This window comes from Typopeltis vanoorti, chromosome 15 (assembly GCF_054136105.1).
Source record: "Typopeltis vanoorti isolate ZY-2024b chromosome 15, IOZ_Tvanoo_1.0, whole genome shotgun sequence".
In the NCBI taxonomy this organism is placed as follows: Eukaryota; Metazoa; Arthropoda; class Arachnida; order Uropygi; family Thelyphonidae; genus Typopeltis; species Typopeltis vanoorti.
The window spans coordinates 16,007,207-16,025,829 of NC_143563.1; the positions used below are offsets into that span (position 1 = coordinate 16,007,207).

Below are 18,623 nucleotides of genomic sequence, written 5' to 3' on the forward strand. Positions count from 1 at the left end.
ACATGTTCTTTTCAATATGAAATTCAACTTTATCGTAATCAAGACTAAATGGTGATAACTTCCAATTTCAAATCCTCTGTCAATAGTCAATGAGACTTTTCTTATTCCTTGCCTCTTCTCTCCATGTGAATTTGTGTACATTTCTATGTTGGAACATGGTGTTAGTAATAACCAGTCAATGTGCTGAGCAGAAATACAACAGGTAAAAAAATTATAAATCAAAGTTTCTTCAAAATCTTAGCTACAGAAGAAATACTTCTATTCTGCCACTATCCAAAGTTACTATCTTACTCTCCTTAACTCTTTAGGGACTGTTCCACAGTTATAAGATTTTCATAAAACATTCAGATCAATTGAACTGTCAGTATCATAACACATTACCTTAAAATATACTGCAAAATCTCATCCAATCCCACTGCTTAACTGATGTCTGGAGTATATAATATTCAAAACTACTCACTTGTCAATGTCTCCATCTAACAAGGTCAATATGCTCACAATATTTGTCATCCCACTGCTGCATAATGAAAGAACTTGGGATTTTCCCCAAATCACAGTGTTAGTCTCATCTTGTATTCTCATTTTTTTTAATACTAAGTCACTTTCCCAGCTTGAGACTTATATTCCTCATTCAATACTTCACTTAAAACTTGATACATTTTTGCATAACTGCCTTTTTTTTTTTTTTTTTTAATTTGCAATTCCTGTTCTAAATACAAAATTAATGACAGAAAATCTCATGAAAATTATACTATTAAAAAAAAATCTTTTTTTTACGTGAGATTTTCCATCATTAATTTTGTATTTATATATCTACTCACGGTATTCCCTTACTAATAGTTAATTCCTGTTCTATTTCCCTAGTCTTCTATTTTAATCAAATTGCTATCTTTTTCATATGATTTAACCCATACATGCAAAAGGTCACAAGACCTACAACAGATTAGTGCTGTGTGTGTGTGCATGTGTGTGTGTGTGGGCAAGAGGATAAGAAAAGAGGAATCTGTTCACATTTTATTTGAATAGCTAAAGGTTATATTATTTGGGAAATACAAAGTGGGGGAGTGTTCAAAAAGATGAGAAGTAGATGGAATGAAAGAGGAGGCAGCAAAGTTGGTTTGGTGAGTTTCAAGATGGATTGTAAAACAGTGTTGGTTAGTAATGGTTCGTGTTCTAAGGATTTTGGAGGAAAGCAGAGGAACAGCAGTAACCAATTTAGCAGAGCACTAACCATGAAACTATTTGCAGAAGAGGCACAAGACAAACTATGTGAGAGAGTGATCATTAAAGTGATAACCAGATTGCCCTCTTCTGGATAGAATTGAGCAATCTTAGATAGGATGTGCACCATCCAAAATATGGGAGCAATATTCCATGGTTGGGAAGATTTGGGATTTGTACAGAGTTAGCAACTGCGAAGTAGTGTCTTGTGTGAAAAAGCATACCAAGTTTTTTTGGCAGCTACAGAAGCTATAGTTGAAATGTGTTTATGCCAGGAAAGGTTGGAGGTATAGGTCAATCCAAGAAGGGAAAATCTGATCATGTTTGGATATCTGGATATTATTGGAGGTAAGGGAAGCTCTCTCTCTCTCTTGTGAGAGATCAGATAGGATTAAGTTTTGGTAGCATTAAGTCTACAAGGTTGTCCTTGCCCCACTGGAATAAAGATAGGAGATCAAAGTTCACACCATTGGCTGTGGCAGATCTTAATACTTGAGCACTACAAAGTTTGTCAAATGAAAAGGAGGAATGAAGTGTACTGTCACTGGCAAAGTCATGGATATCATTGCAAGTCTATGAGAGCAGGTCATTTATATAAAAGAGGAAGAGAGTGGGTAAAAGAATGGAACCTTGGATACTACTACATTGATGGGGAAATCCAAGGAGAGGAAACTGTCCACCATTACATGGAGTGAGTGGCCGTGACAAATTTGGAAATCTAGTTACAGAGTGTGAAAGGCAGAACATAGGATGACAGTTTGCTAAGTAAGTAGGATCCTGTGCTAAACCCAATCAAATGCCTTTGAAATGTAGAGGGCATAATGACGAGTTTCTCCAAAAATTTCCATGATTTGAGTCCAGAGGCAGATGGTGAAAGCTACATCAGCTGTAGATTGTGTTGTGATCAGCTGTAAAGTGACTGCTGGTCACTAATTAGTTGGTAGGTCTCTAGGTTATACAAGTATTGGTTGCTGATGACCTTCTCCATAATTTTAGAAAAAACATTAGTGAGAATAATTGGATGATAGTTCACGATCAACCTTTATCACCTTTCTTGGGATGGAACAGATATGGGCCTATTTCCATGTTGTTGGGTAGATGCTAGTTGAATAGGATAGATTGAAAGGCAATACGGGATAGGTATTAGTTTTGGGGCACAAGTTTTTAACACAATAGGTGGGACACTATAAGGACCAGATGTGTTCAGGTTATTGAGGATTCTTCGGATTTTTTTCTGGCAGAAGACTATGGGTGACATGGAGAGAGCAGTTCTTGGTGGAGTGGAGGGAACTTTGCCCAGGTCATTGATGAAGGAATTGGAAGAGAAGAGTGATGCCAGTAAGCTGGTCCTTGTCTTTAGGTGAGGTGACTACAGTACTATCCAGATGTGAGTGGTGGATACCTGAGTGGGAAAAAGTTGCACCCAATGGCCTTGGTAAGGGATCAGAAGGAGTGACTGCCATTTGGACAGGAGGCAGGTTTGCAGCATTTGGCCCTTTCAAAGTCTGATTTGGATTAATTGATTCTTTTACAGCTGTTGCGAGCTGCAGTATAGCCAGAGTGAGCAACTGGAGTTTTGGTCTTCAGCTATTTGTGGTAAGCAGAGGTTTATTTCTTTTACTGCACTGGCACACTATGAGAACCAAAGCTTGGATGGTGGCTGTGAATTTAGAGCAGAATAAGAGATGAAAGTCTTCATTTCTGCGAGGATGATCTCTATTATTCAGTCTGAGCAGGTGTTTCGATCAAGAGAACTGAAGCAGTAATCAGACCATGGAAAGGAGGAATAGAAGTCACAAAGGCCATCCCATTTGGCACTCTTGTAGTGCCAAAGGACATGAGACTGAGAACTGTTAAGTGAAAGTTATTCTGTAGCAAAAGGAAACTTGTATGAGACTGCTGAATGATGGTTTCTAAGTCTATTATAATCACTTGCCTTTTCTCCTTGATACTTCCACACCTATGCATTCTCCAAGTCAAGACTACATATGGTCACTCTCACCAAAGAGGAACAAGGATGACATGACATCTCAGTTAAAGGTCACAGTGTTATTACGGCTTCATTCCCTTAATTCACATTTAGCTTGTTTGGGAAGAAATACAGATAAGCAAGTACATTAATAATGAGCATGGGAAAATGTTCTATTAGGACATGACTACCATAGAAAAGTGGTTTGAAGGAAGATACTATTCCATTATAATGTCTTTTTAACAAGGAAATTCAGAAAATGATTACAAATAAACACATGGCAGGATAGGTATCAGTTTTGGGGCACAAGTTTTTAATACAATAGGTGGGACACTATAAGGACCTGATGTGTTCAGGTTATTGAGGATTCTTTGGATTTCTTTCTGGCAGAAACTAAAACATAATGATGGCAAAAAATTTGCCAGCATTATGTTTTAGTTTTTTATTAAAATTTTATAAATACAGTGGTATATCGCTAATCCGAACCCTCCAGTAATCCGAACTGCGATTTGAAAGGGAAAAGTTTTATTTATTATGTATTATTATTTTGTATACTATTATTTTTATTTAATAATAATTATTTTAACTATTATTATTTATTTTATTATTATTACAGTACAGTATTTTTTTCATATTGTCGATTGTATGGTTATACTGTAGATCTATTTTGATTTATTGTGTGTTCACGTTTGCTTTTTTATACTGTACAGTATGTACTGTATTGTCGGCATGAATCACAGCTGTCATTAATGAACTGATTAGTCACCACTACTGCATAATGTTTGTGTATCTTTATGTTCCTTCAACAACGACGACTTAGCCTAAAGCCTGGTTGCATATAATGCTCAGTTTTTCTTTGGTTATTGAAATGAAACATTGTCTGAGTTGTCTAAGTTTTCATTGAATGATTATCGATTGTTTTAGTAAGTGCAATTTTATTTTTCTGATAAATTTTAAAAGCGAGTTTTATTATTTACTGACTTCATTTTTTATTTTACTGTTTTTAACACTAAAATTTATTTCGTTAAAATGGCTACCGGGTCGAAGCCTACCAAAAGAATAAACATTAAAATTATCATTGTCAGATAAGTGTCAAATAATTCAGCATCTAGAAAAGGGTGAAGCGACCGTACAACTTGCTACTGAATACGATGCCAGAAAATCTACAATCAGTGACATAAAAAAAAAACAAAGACAGGATTTTAACTTATGTTTCAACCACAGAAAAAGTGAGGTGAGCAAGAGACAAACTCTGAAAAAAGTGATTTTTCTTTACTTGATTCTGCTGTTCACATGTGGTTTCTTCAAAAAAGAAGTTGTCACACTCCAATCTCTGGAGACATTTTAAAGCAGAAAGCTAAGCATTTGCATTCACAAATTTACCCACATCAAAAATTCAAAGCAAGTGATGGTTGACTAGAAAAATTAAGAAATGCCACAGTATTTGGTATCTATCAATATCAGGGGGAAAACTGTCTAGTGACATTTTCGCCGTAGAACTATTCCAAAAAGCTTTTTTAGAAAAAAAATTCTTGAATTAAATTTAACTGATGATCAAATTTATAATGCGGACAAAAGTGGTCTTTGTTCAAGGTCGTTACCAGAGAAAACTATAGTTTACAGAAATGAGTGCCCAGTTGAAAAATGTCCAAAGAGTGTGTCACAATAACACCTTATGATCCATTTATTTATTATTCCTAATTGATCCATTTATTTATTATTCCTAATTGATCCATTTATGTTGGTTAGTTGGATCTATTCTTATTTCTTTAAATTCCGTTTTTATTTTGTTAAATGCTGATTGATACTGATCGGAATATAAGGAAATTTTATTATACTGTGCCACCCTATATCCAGACTAGTCTATATAATATAGAGGAATCAATCATCAACTAACTTTTGCAATCTCACTTTATACAGGCCAAGGTTAATATTATCATTTAAGGCTTCCGCAAGGTTCGAATAAATTTTATGAGCGGTGCAATGAAGAAAAATCAGGCAAACAACAAATTGAACTCAATAAAATAAACATTTAATACAGAGTTATAGAACATGTACATTTAAGCATAATTTTCTAAGCAAGATAATTTAATTGAACAATATTCAAAATATCTCTGAGACACTAGTAGCCTCTCGGTTTGGTTTAAAGATTGAAGTTAAATTTACAGATCTTATTGTCCAATGCTTAAACACTATTATCACAACTTGTCTCTATTCAATGAGATAATTCAATTCTTTTATACATGTACTTAGTTCAAATACTCATAACAAACATAAAACATTAGGCATTAAACATTCAGTTATCAATTCTATATTCTTCCGAATAATTGAAAATGATTCACACAGTTCAATGTTCCAGAATTTTACAGTAATTATTCTTAAGGTAGAATTTACTAATTCTCTCTCTTAGTCAACAAACAATTTAATTATGAGGCAGTTATCATTTCAAGGGGGAAACACTTTAAAGCTCCATACTTCAGCTATTTTTAGTAGAACTACACAGTTAATGTTAAGATATATGAGGCGGAGCTAACTCTTATTTCTTCACACTGGATTTACTATAGGCACACTTAAAACTGTAGTTAACTATTACTTTGAAGTAACACTATTCAAAAGAAATCTTCACTATAATAACTGAAATATTATACATAGTTTCACAAGCCTTAACGCACTCGTTTTAGGTAATCTACTTATTCCTTATTTTCTTCTATGCATTAAATTCAGCTTTACACTATTCTTCCTCAAAACAATTGGAATTCGTCGTAATTTTAGAATTCAGTAGAAATATTCCGAATTGCTTATTAATTCCCAGTGCTTTCTTAATCGATTTACAGCGTTTCCAAATCCCCTTACTGCCACCTGTTACTTCACTCCTTGCTGTCCAGAACGTTTCTCCTCTCTCTTTACTTTCATTTTCCAATTAAATACGTTCATTCTTCCCACCAAAATCCGGTTCTAACCAGATCAGCTTACATTTACTGGCTTCTCTCCATATACATTGCCTTTTCACATTCTAAACACATGCTAAAAACAAGCTCCGTTTCTCCTTCAGCAGCCAATCAAATTCAATCAGAAGAATTACATAAAATCACTCTTACATACAGAAACAAAATAAAAGGATATTTTACAATTCATATAATATACATTTAAATATGATAAATACTAATTCTTATAATATATTTGCACAGCTTCTTATAATATTAACAGGAATAAATAAAATAAATTGAATGACATTTTAACACAGAGTTCTTTCATCACTATATAATTAAATTCATATATAAATTCATTCATATATAATTAAACTCGAAGTAATTATATGAATATTAATTTACAAGCAAGAGATTAACATCAAATAATATTTACAAGTCTTCCTTAAGTTATGGCAGATTATGTTAAATGTGAATGAAGAGTTATAATTCCCAAATATCTTCATTCACAATTTAACAACGATAATGCCTTATGCAAACACCTCAGGAAACATAAATTAAAGTTACTTATTATTGGAAAATCAAAACATCCAAGACCATTTAAGAACTGCTGGCTTCCAGTTTTGTACCGAAATCAACATAAAGGAAGGATGAATGTCGAACCTTTTTCAAACTGGTTTCACAATGATTTCATGCAGTCTGTTAAAACTTATCTAAAATCCCAGAATTTAGAACAGAAAGCACTTTTATTATTGGATAACTGTCCTGGACATCCTCCAGCAGATGAATTGATTAATGAGATGGAAATTTTACAGCTATGTGTTTGCCTCCGAACTGTACTCCATTGTTGCAACCAATGGATCAGAACACAATACAATCCATTAAATTACAATATCATAAAGACCTCCTTTAAATGTAATTTCCCAAAATTATGACACATTCTCAGTTGCTGCTGCTTGGGAAGCCGTCGAACCTGAAGCAATTCGAACATCCTGATGTTCGAATTGCTTCAGGTTCGACTTGATGTATCATGGAAAAAACTGTGGCCTTCTAGAATTTACCAAGATAACTACAGTGATATACAAAAAGAGAAAATTCAAAATGTGCATAATTTGGTTAAAAATCTAAATCCAGATGTTGAAATTTCACAAACAGATGCTATGAAATAGATTACAGGTAGAACCGAAAGTGAATTTGAAATCAAATCAGATGCTAAAATATATAAATATGATGCTACAGAATGAATTAGAAGACAATCATAATGATAAAGAACTCGAAGGAAAAAAAAGTAAAACACGGCAGCTGACAGTTTTAACATGTGTATAGAATGGGCTAAGCAAAATGATATGCCACTCCACAAAATTTTATTGCTAATGCAGCTCCGAGAAGAACCATTCAAAAAAAGTTTAGCTTCCAAGAAGCAAAAGAAATCAGTGACTTTTTGACTTTTTTTACAAAGAAATAAAAAAAAAAAACTTTTTTGTGTATTGTGTACAAGAAAGTGATAATTTTTACGCAAATTAAGTTATGTACTGAACAATGCAATTTTATTAAATTAGAATCCTCAACAATACAAGTACATACAAACTAAATTTTTTACTAAAATAAACTTGTGTACTGTATTATTTTTTAAGTTTTACATTACAGTACAGTAGCTTTTATTCTATCAGTTACTTCTTCATTTATTTACTGAATTAAACTGATGTACCATTAGAATCTGATTATTTTGGTCTTAAGTGCTAATCCAAACGAGCACGGTTTTTATTAGTTCGGATTAGCGAGATACCACTGTATATTATTTTTGTTCTATTTTAAAAACAGCAAATAATACAAATAATTTTCAAATCAGGTTCAGCTTCAGAATTTATAAAAATCAACACAATTTTTTAAGGTTTTAAATTTATTAATTTTTAAAGAATGAGAAAGCACAATGGATTGGATGATATAATGGTACAGGCTATTAAACATGGAAAAAAGAGTTTTGGAAACAACTGCCAAATAACTGTAATGCAACTCTAGCTACAATCAACTTTCCATCACAAAGGAAAGAAGCTCAATAATACCAATACCCCCCCCCCCAAAATGTAAACAGTTTAACCCAGAGGAAGCACACTACTTCTTGTGTGTGTGTGTGTGTGTGTGTGTGTGTGTGTGTGTGTGTGTGTGTGTGTGTGTGTGTGTGTGTGTGTGTGTGTGTGTGTTATGTTCCATCGAGTTGTTTTCGACTCCTGGTGATTCTATGAACATGCACTCTCCATTTGGATCTGTCCCTGACCATATCTTTCAGAATTTCCAAGTGCAGTCCAGTTGCTTCTTTAACTCCATCCACCCATCTAATTCTTGGTCTTTCTCTTCTCCTGCTTCCATCAACTTTAGCAAGCATCGCCATCTTCTCCAGACTTTGCTCACATAATATGTCCAAAGTATGAGAATTTTTGCTTGATGATCATAGCTTCGAGGGAGCAATCTGGCTAAATGACTTCTGTCTATCACTGATTTATTGGTTTGCTTTGCAGTCCATGGTATTCTTAGTAAGCATCTGCAAACCCATAATTCGAATGCATTTATCTTCCTTCTTTCACTCTTTCTCAGGGTCCAACTTTCACATCCATACAGTACCACAGGGAACACCATTGCTTTCACGATTCTGATTTTTGTTGTGAGGCTAATATCTTTAACGATCTTGCTTAATTTATCATTGCTTTCTTTCCGAGTAATAATCTTCTTCCAACTTCTTCAGTACAATAAGCATCTTTATCAATTCGGGATCCTAGGAGCACAAAATTGTTAGCTACTTCCATTTTCTCCCCATCTACTTCAAAATCATTAAGTTCACATGTTGCCATAACTTTTGTCTTTTTGAGGGTTAAGTTTAAGGCCATATTCAGCTTTCTTCTTTAACTTTCATAATAAACTTTAACTTTCATTTTAACTTTCAGCCCTGCCATTCTTAAAATGTATTCAGTGTACAAGTTAAACAGGTGTGGAGATAAAATACATCCTTGTCGCACCCCTTTACCTACTGCGAAATATTCACTCAGTTTCTCCAAGATTCATTTGGACAGTAGCTTCTTGTTCATAATAAATATTCCTCAGAAGGTTACGAAATGCTCTGGTACACCAATTGTTCTTAACACATTCCACAGTTTCACATGATCTATAGAATCAAAAGCCTTACAATAGTCAAGGAAACAAAGGTAGACATTCTTTTGATATTCCTGTTCTCTTTCTATTATCCATCTCGCATCTCGTTCCTCTGCCTTTTCAAAATCCTGCCTGTTCATCTGGCATTTCTCTCTTCATGAATGGTTCCAGTCTTTTCTGAACTATCTTAAGTAAGACTTTACTTGCATGAGAAATGAGTGCTATAGTTCTGTAATTTTTGGACTCTCTTGCATCGTCTTTCTTCAATAAAGGTATATAAACTGATTTTTTCCATTCCCTAAGCATGTAGTTGTGATCCAAATTTGCTGACGTAGAGCTGTTAAAAATTTAACTGCCATTTCTCCAGGCTTTGAGCAGCTCAATAGATATTCCATCCCCTCCAGGTGGCTTTCTTACTGGATAGCTGTTGCAGTACCCACCTCACTTCACTCTCCAGTGGTAATGGCTCCTGTGTATAATCCTGCTCTTCAAATTTTTTAGTAATTTTAGTCCTTTCTGTAAAGGGACTCTTATACTCTTTCCATCTTTCTTTGATGTCTTTGTAAGATATCCTTTGTGTTTACTTTTCAATATTGTCACCTTGGCACTAAACTTCCCTGATCTTTTTGAAAAGATCTCTTGTTTTCCCTTTCTTGTTTTGGTCTTCTATTTGTTGGCATTCCTGGTTAAAATATTATTCCTTGTCTCTTCTGGCTTGTCATTGAAACTCTGCATTCAAATGCCGTATTTCCTGCAAATTTCCTGTGGCCTTCATTTTCCTCCTTTTCTGAGTACTTTTTGACGGCATCTCTGACAGCCATTTACTCTTCTTCTGCTTTAATTATATTTTTAATCTCTTCCCATAATTCATCTGGTTCTCTTTCACACTACTTCCTACCAGACTAAAATTTTATAACAGATTGCCTCTACACCAAAACAACCATATGTAACACCTCTTCTGCTCAAATATCAAATATGATTATTCAAAATTAAGTGGATGTTGAATACCACATTATTTCTTAGCCAAATAAGAAACTCAAAGATAGGAAATCTAATCTAACAGTTTCATGCCAAATATAGAAAAGTATATAAAGATCGGCGAGTCCAAGCATAAGCCAAAATCTGGTAGTGCAATGCTAGGGCGACTCGTAGTAAAGATGGAGTCAGCTCCGATCACTGTTCTTAGCATTTTCCCATAATGTAAAACACAACTCCTAGGAGATGTATTACTGTTCTACATTATGAGAGAGGGTCACTACCCAGACCAGTTTCGACCTTTTTTGAGGTCGCATCAGTGAGTAGGTAGACCAATATAAGTTCTGACCATTGAAACCTTAGTATTACATCTAGGTCTACCTACTCACTGATGCGACCTCAAAAAAGGTCGAAATCGGTCTGGGTAGTGACCTTCTCTCATAATGTAGAACAGTAATACATCTCCTAAGAGTTGTGTTTTACATTATTGGAAAATACTAATTTTCGGAGCTTACTCCACCTTTACTATGAGTCGCCCTAGCATTGCACTACCAGGTATTGGCTTATGCTTGGACTTGCCAATCTTTATATATATAGTTTTCTATATTCGGCATGAAACTCTTAGATTAGATTTCCTATCTTTGAGTTTCTTATTCGGCTAAGAAATAATGCAGTATTCAATATCCACTTAATTTTGAATAATTTTACCTCGCCGAAGTAAAGCCTGTTGGCTCTTATTTTAGTAATCAAATATGATATTTGATATTTCAAATATGAAAAACAAAAGAAGCAAGAGATAAAATCTTTTAATCCTGAACTTCATAGATTTTTCTCAAAAGTCAATTCAATCAACAGATAAAGGATGTTCAACATTCTCAGTTACTATGGCATAACTTTGGAAATAATCAAAGCAATAGCAGAACCATACCAGAATTACCATGCAAAAGTACTGGTTAATGGAGAGATGACTAGGAATAACTTTTGAAATTTGGTAGGACAAACCAACATAGTAGTCTCTGGTTTGCAGATGATGTGCTAATTGACTAACATTCTAATTTTATTTTCAACATCAGTAAAATTAAACTAAAGTCCTGTAAGAGAGCACAGAGGGAAATATTAGGCTAAATGACCAAACTTTTAAAGTAAAATATTTTCAGTACCTTGTTTCCTATATCAATATTCTGAAAGATGGCACAAAACTCTTCACTTACATGCTAACTAATATCTGGAAATCCAATCTCATTTATATATTTGGTTTCTAGACATGGAACATCACTACTCAAAGAGAAGTTAATAGCTTTGGGACACCATGCCTTCAATCAACACTAGGATACACATGGCAAAGATTACATTCTTAATATTTTCCTTCTTGAACCAGCAGAGATAGTGGGACACCAACTTTACATCTGCCTTTATCTACATTCATTCAGTGTTCTTGCCCTCTAAAGACTAATTAATGGACAAAGAGTAATGCCAAGAAAACAGTTTTGGCAGTACATAAATAAGCTTCTGTTTGAAGACAAGATTCATGAACCATCTGACATTTACCAGTTGAAACATAACAGAACTTTGTTCATTTAATCGACTATCTACATAAGTTGTCACATGCACATTTCTGTTATATCCCTATGCATGTATGAATAAATGACGATATGCAATGTAATACTGAAAATTAATAAAATTAACATATCAAATAAAAATAACATACCAAAAGGAAAATATATTATTATATTTTTAAACCTTTAAACAGGAAAAAAATATTTTAACCACTTTTATAAGTAAAAACAATATTTAGATTACAAAATCTAAACACAAATACCTGCACTTTCTAGATTAAATTTTTGACAACCAAATATCTTATTATTAACATCAGACTTCCACAGAGTGGAAAGACATCATGGGAGAGCCCACATTCACACAAGGATCACAGGACAGTGTCTTGAACTTATACACCATTTCTACGCTTGCCATATTCTCATGGAATGAATCACACTCACCATGCAAAGAACCTGCTCCTTCCCTGCTACACCCTTCTTAGAGATTCCAGGGTTGGCCTCTTTGTTCTGTCTTGTCTGTCATATTTGTAAATAGGTTTCATTAAGTCCATGACATTTAAAATTTAAATAATTAAGTAAATTATGAAAAATTAGGATACTTCTTTATGTTGTTCCAGGCAACCTCAATCTCTAATATTCTTGTTAAATATAACAGCTAACAAGGTACACATTCAACATAAAATGCATTATGAGATGAAATGGATAACACTATTATAGTAAAAATATCAAATAATTTTCTGGATCTGTTTATGAATGTCAGTAATGATTCAACAAAATCTTTGATGATGTTGGCCTTGAAGACTTGCAGTAGAAGAAGTAGCCATAACAGCCATACTGAAATTCTCAAGGAAACTACAATGCATTTACTGAAATTTCAAACAAACCCTTGAAATACTGAATGTATCATAAAACACTGCATATACTTAAGAAATCTCAGTAAATACAGCAACTTTCACTATAGCAAACTTGTAAGGACCACAGGAATTGTGTTACAGTAGACAATAAGCTATAGTGCATTTTTTTTTTTAAGCATAGTGTTATACCTCTGGGGCCAAGTCAGGATTTTTCAGTAGTTTTAGAGAGCAAGTGTTATAGCAGTGTTTGCTGTAGTGAGAGGAGTTCACTGTACCATATAAAAGGGTGTTCGGATATCATCACCTGAACTTTCTATATGAAGATGTTTTATAAAGCATTCTGTAATGACATTTTGTGGAAATATACTTTTTAATACTTTTCTCAATCTAGAATTCTTTTTTCCCCCACTAGGCATTACAGTAAATTATACTTAAAAAATTATATTCTTGTTTTAATCTAACATCTAAATGTGAGCAAGTGAAATAACTTCACAACAGACTACTCAGTGGTGAGCTATAAGGGGCTCGTGCGAGCCCTTTGTTAAATTTTTCTCAAATTTGTGAGCCCCTTGTTCTTCTTGTTTACTTTTTATTTAAAAAAAAAAACCACATAATTTTTTGAAATATATTAAGCCACACACTCGGACGATAACCTAACAAAAATTATTCTATTCGGCAGTGTATAGATTATTTGGAATTATTGTTTCAACTCCTCTATAATGAATGCATCCTCTATAACGAAAGTCATCAGCAGGTTGTTCCACTGGACATTAGTTGTGTTCGTCAGTACACTGATGTATAACAATTGTTTGTGTTTAAAATTTAAAAATAATAATAAATTTAAAAACTGTATATTCAGCAAATTTTATTTTTATAATTGTAAAAATATTTTTACCCGTGAAACATGAAAAGAGAGTGAAATTCATTAATTTTTTTGGAAAAAAAAATAAAAAGTGATTCTGTTGATTCTACTACTGTTGAAAATGAAGTCGAAGATGAAGTTGAAGATAATATGCACACTGATTCAATGAAGATGCATCAAGTTGGAGGAGGAAAAGAAAATCATTTACCTGATTGCTGGAACGAGAAGCAAGCATCATATTTCTAAACGCAGTATAAGTGGTTAGAAGTTAAATATGGTAAATTAGAATGTCACGTTTGCTCAAAATATAAAAACTTGGGTGTTGAAGGAGAAAAAAAGTTGTCACCTATTAAAGGAATGGGTAGAAATGAAAATAGAACCAAATGGAAACACTGCAGACTCAAGAACCGCATCTTTGCATAAAAAGTTATCCAAACATAATGAATCATTTGCTCATAATAAAATCATAAAAATAAATGAAGAATGTAGCGAATCTATATTACCAAATTTAATTGACAAACTAAATGAAAAAGAAATTTTGATAACTTCAAAAATGTTTAATTCTGTTTATAATTTGGTTAAGAGAAACCGACCAATGTCTGATTTACCAGATTTAATCAAGCTGCAAATTAAAAATGGTATTGATCTAGGATTATCATTGCATTCTAGATTCTCAGGAATTAGAATAGTTGAACATATTTCTAAACAAATAAAGTTAGAAATATTCTGCAAAATAATAGAAAAAAAATTTGCAAAATTTCTATAATAGCAGATGAATTGATAATGTTGTCAATTTGTCTACTATTATAGAAAATAAGTGTTTTAGTTATTCACATACAAGTTGAGTTCACTGAACCATGTATGACTTTTGTAGAACTAGAAAACACCACCACAGAATGTATACATGCTACTATAAATTCATATGGATTTTCGGATAACTATTTAAAAAATCATCTTATTGCATTTTGTTCTGATGGAGCTAGTATAATGTTAGGAAACAAATCAGGTGTTGCAATCAAACTTCTACAAAAATTTCCCAACATTGTGATTTGGCATTGCATAGCTCATCGTTTACAATTAGCATTAGACGATTCGATAAAAAACATTAAAGAAATAAATCATTTTGAAATATTTATGGATAAATTATATGCTTTTTTATCAATCACCAAAAAATCAACGAGAATTAAATACGATTGCAAAAGACCTTGGTATCGAACTTTTAATGATCGGCCATGTGTTTGGAACACGATGGGCAGATTGCAGTTTACGAACGGCTCTTGCTGTGTGGAGAAATTACACAGCTTTATGTAAGCATTTTGCATCGAACGATAAATATAAGCGCTTTTTAAACCGACTTCCCAATTTGAATTTTTAAAAGATCTAGCATTAATGACTCACATCCTACAGAAATTATCATATCTGTCAGAAGCTCTACAAAGTCGCAATATAAGTATTATAAGAGCTCCCCTTAATCATGTGAACAATTAATGATTTTAAAAATTGATACCATGTTAAAATCAAAAGAATTGAAGGAATAGCAAGTGAAAGCAAATCAGATTTCACAAACTACTGCAAGGAACATTACTAAACCCTCTTATAATATCTTTAAAGGATAGATTAATGCAGCAAAGAAATTCTAAACTTAAAAATGAAAATTATGAGGATTTGGAAGATGAAGAACTGAAAAACATTTTAAATGTATGTTATCCTGAAACATGGAATATGAAAGAAGTTACGTGTCCATGGTTAGAAGTAAAAAAGAGAACCAGATCTTTAACTTTTATTTTGAAATATGAAATTAAAATCAATGATTTTGGGGATTTAGTGGAAATGGCTTTGACTGGAAAGTTACAAAACGAAATTCCCAGTATAGCGAAAAAAGCCAAAGTGATTATGGCAACAATTGCAGTTTGCTCTGAAGCCGAATGAGCTTTTAGTGATGAATAATATCGTAACAACGAAGAGATATTCTCTCACTATAACATATTTCGGATTTAATGACAATATGAATAAATGGGAAACCTTTGAATGAATTTAATCCAAATCCCTATGTCAAATATTTTCTAGAAAATCATCGCTTGGCTATAGATCCTCCTAGAAGAACACAAGACATGAAGGAGGAAGGAAATAAGGTGTGGCAGCTGTTGTCATAAGTATTTCCTTAAATTGTTTGTAAATGTTAACCTAAAGGAGAGTTTTTTTCTGGGTAAATGTGCACCAGACAGAGTTTTTTTTTTTTTTTTTTTTTCATGTAAAATCGTCTCATCATCTCGAAGGTGATTTTATTAAATAAAGTATTATAGTTACTGTTACTACCATTTTACAAATAAGAATTCACTTTTGGTAATCACATATAAATAAATACGACTATAAAATAATGCCCCTTGATTGGTACTGTTGATTATCACTTGAAGTATAAAAACAAAAAAGAAATATAACGTATTTCAATATTATTGTGTTTTAGATAATATTTATGTATTATTTATAGATTGTTTGTCATAAAAACGTTTATCGTAAACAAAACAAATTTATGGCAATATATCAGAAAGGAAGTGTGCTATGCATTCTTGGAACAGAGGTGGAAGAAATGGAGGTTCTTAGGATACTGCAGAATCTCAATGTAAATATAGCTGTGGGATTAGATGGGATATCAGCTAGAGTTTTGCAAGAATGCACAAGGAAACTGGCAAATGCCTTTGACTACTCTGTTTAAGTCTCAGCTCTGGTAGAGTTCCAAGGGAGTAGAACGAAGACAAAATAATTCATTTCCATAAGGGAAATGAATTATTTTGCTAAGACTACAGTAGCAAATTATAGACCAATCAGTATCTCAGGTGTGGTGGTAAAAGTACTAGAAAAATTGGTAAAAAAGAGAATTCAAGAATGGGTAGATAAAAATATGATACTGTATGAGGGTCAACATGGCTTTGTGAAGGGTTGATCATGACTTAGTAATTTACTAATTCTTTATAACAGAGTAACAGCCGAGTTGGATAAAGGAAATGGCTACACAATGATTTTGAAAAGCATCTGACAGAATACCACATGGAACTCTGTTACACAAATTAAAACAAATGAGGATGGATATGACACTGGTTCAGTCGATAAGAGGGTGGCTGCTGGATATATATCAAAAAGTTGTATATGGAGGGGCAGAATCGAGGCAAAAACAGGTAACTAGTGGTGTGCTGCAAGGTTCAGTGCTGGGACCATTCTTATTTAATTTGTACATAAATGATATAGGAAATAACCTGAAAGGAAATATTCAGTTGTTTGCTGATGATGCAAAATAAGGTAGAGTAATAGTTAATCAAGGCAATATGGAGAGCTTGCAGGATGATTTAAATAGGCTGTCAGTATGGGCGAAAGTTAATGTGTTAAATTAGCAATATGTTCTCTAAACTTTAACTCTCTGTCTACCACCACCCCTAAATGTAAAGTTATGCATTTTGGGATAAATAGATTACAAGCCGTGGATCACAGTGATGGCAGTGTACACCTGGAAATCAATGAAGCTAAAGATTTAGGGGTGGTAGCAGACAGAGAGTTAAAGTTTAGAGAACATACTGCTACGGTGGCCCATAAGATTACTTGGCTACATTAACAAGTAGAGATAAGGAAGTTGTTATTCTTTTTTATAAGGCCTTGATAGACCCAAATCTGGGTTACTGTGCTCAAGTCTGGTCCCCTGTGTTTCTAGGGAATGAGAAAGCGGTAGAGAGGATTCAGAGGCAAGTGACCTGTGGAATGTTCCCTATGAGGATAAATTGAAGGTGTGTGGATTCAGAAGTTAGTTGATAGGAGAAAAAGAGGGGATATAATAGAAACATTTAAATTGCTTAAAGGTTTTATAGGACACATGCAGGAGAAACGTTTCAGCACTTGACTAGAGAGACCAGAACAAGCGATCATTCCTAGAAGTTGAATAAAGGTGTGGTAAGTATGGGGTGTGAGTACTAGATTTTCTTGCTTCAAGAGTGGTGAATGAGTGAAACGGGTTGCCAGTCATGAGTGCTTTATCTGTTAATGTGTTCAAGGAGAGGTATGATAGATTGGGTCTCCCGTGATGAGTCTTCAGACTCCATGGGGGTGCCTGTATAATAATAATAATAGGACAATCTGGTATGAATTCAAGTGCCTCGATATTGTGAAGTTACTTAACATGCTTATGCTTGGTTATAAGATAAAAACAATAACAATTTTTTTTTTTGTTAAGTATAAAACTGTAGTCAAGCAAAAAAATTTTTCTACAACTATCTATAATCCAAAGAATTTTAATGATACAGTGACACACCATTGTCCTACTTGTACATGGAAACATGACTTCCATTATCAGTTCCAATCTTAATATCACCACGCGGGACTAGCTTCCCAGAGACCTCAATGATGATTGAAACCTGTTTAGGCAGTCACCTTTCCAAATAATGAATAGCAACATTCTACTTCCTAATGGAAGTATATGTTGACATTAGTGAACAGCAGTAAGTTTAGTAATTATTTTTGGCATTATTGCAGAATTACACATGTATCACAGTAAAAATTGATTAGTTATGAGGGTGGTCTGAAAGGTTCTCGGTCTCGACCATTGATGACAACAATATCGGCAAGATTTTTTTTTCTAAGTTGGTACATCTGTCATAAACATCCATGTGAAATTGCAAGTCATTCTATCAAGTAGTTTGTTTTATACAGCTGTCTGTATCCATTGAAATGGATAAAATTGGGTATTGTGCAGTTATAAAATTCTTTGAAAAAAAAAAAAAAGTATAACGCCAAAAGAAATTCATTCCAAGTTCATAAAAGTTATAAAAGTTTATGGGCACTCTTCTCCATCATTTTTGACAATTAAGAAATGGGCTGCAGAGTTTAAACGTGGCCATACCAGCCTTGAACATGATCCATGTGAAGGATGTCCAAAAAGTGTAATAACACCAGAAATCATTCATCAAGTGCACGATATGGTATTGGTTGACCCGCGAGTTAAAGTGCACGAAATTGCTGAGACTATAGGTATTTCAAAAGAATATGTAGGATATATTTTGCACGAAGAATTGCAAATGAAAAAGCTTTGTGCAAGATGGGTGCCACACTTGCACAGCAGATCAAAAACGCACT

At 33.5% G+C, this 18,623-nt stretch overlaps 1 protein-coding gene across 2 annotated transcripts in view; it reads right to left on the minus strand.

The window, feature by feature from the left end:
* LOC150098417 (WD repeat-containing protein 47-like) overlaps positions 1-18,623 on the minus strand; it is a 218,361-nt gene that overhangs the window by 170,042 nt on the left and 29,696 nt on the right. The window contains exon 2 of one of the 2 annotated variants that reach the window (XM_090404657.1): positions 12,056-12,308. The exons of the other annotated variant lie outside the window; for it this stretch is intronic. The gene's annotated coding sequence lies outside the window, so the exon portion shown is untranslated. The remainder of the gene's footprint in view (positions 1-12,055; positions 12,309-18,623) is intronic. 2 annotated transcript variants of the gene reach the window in all.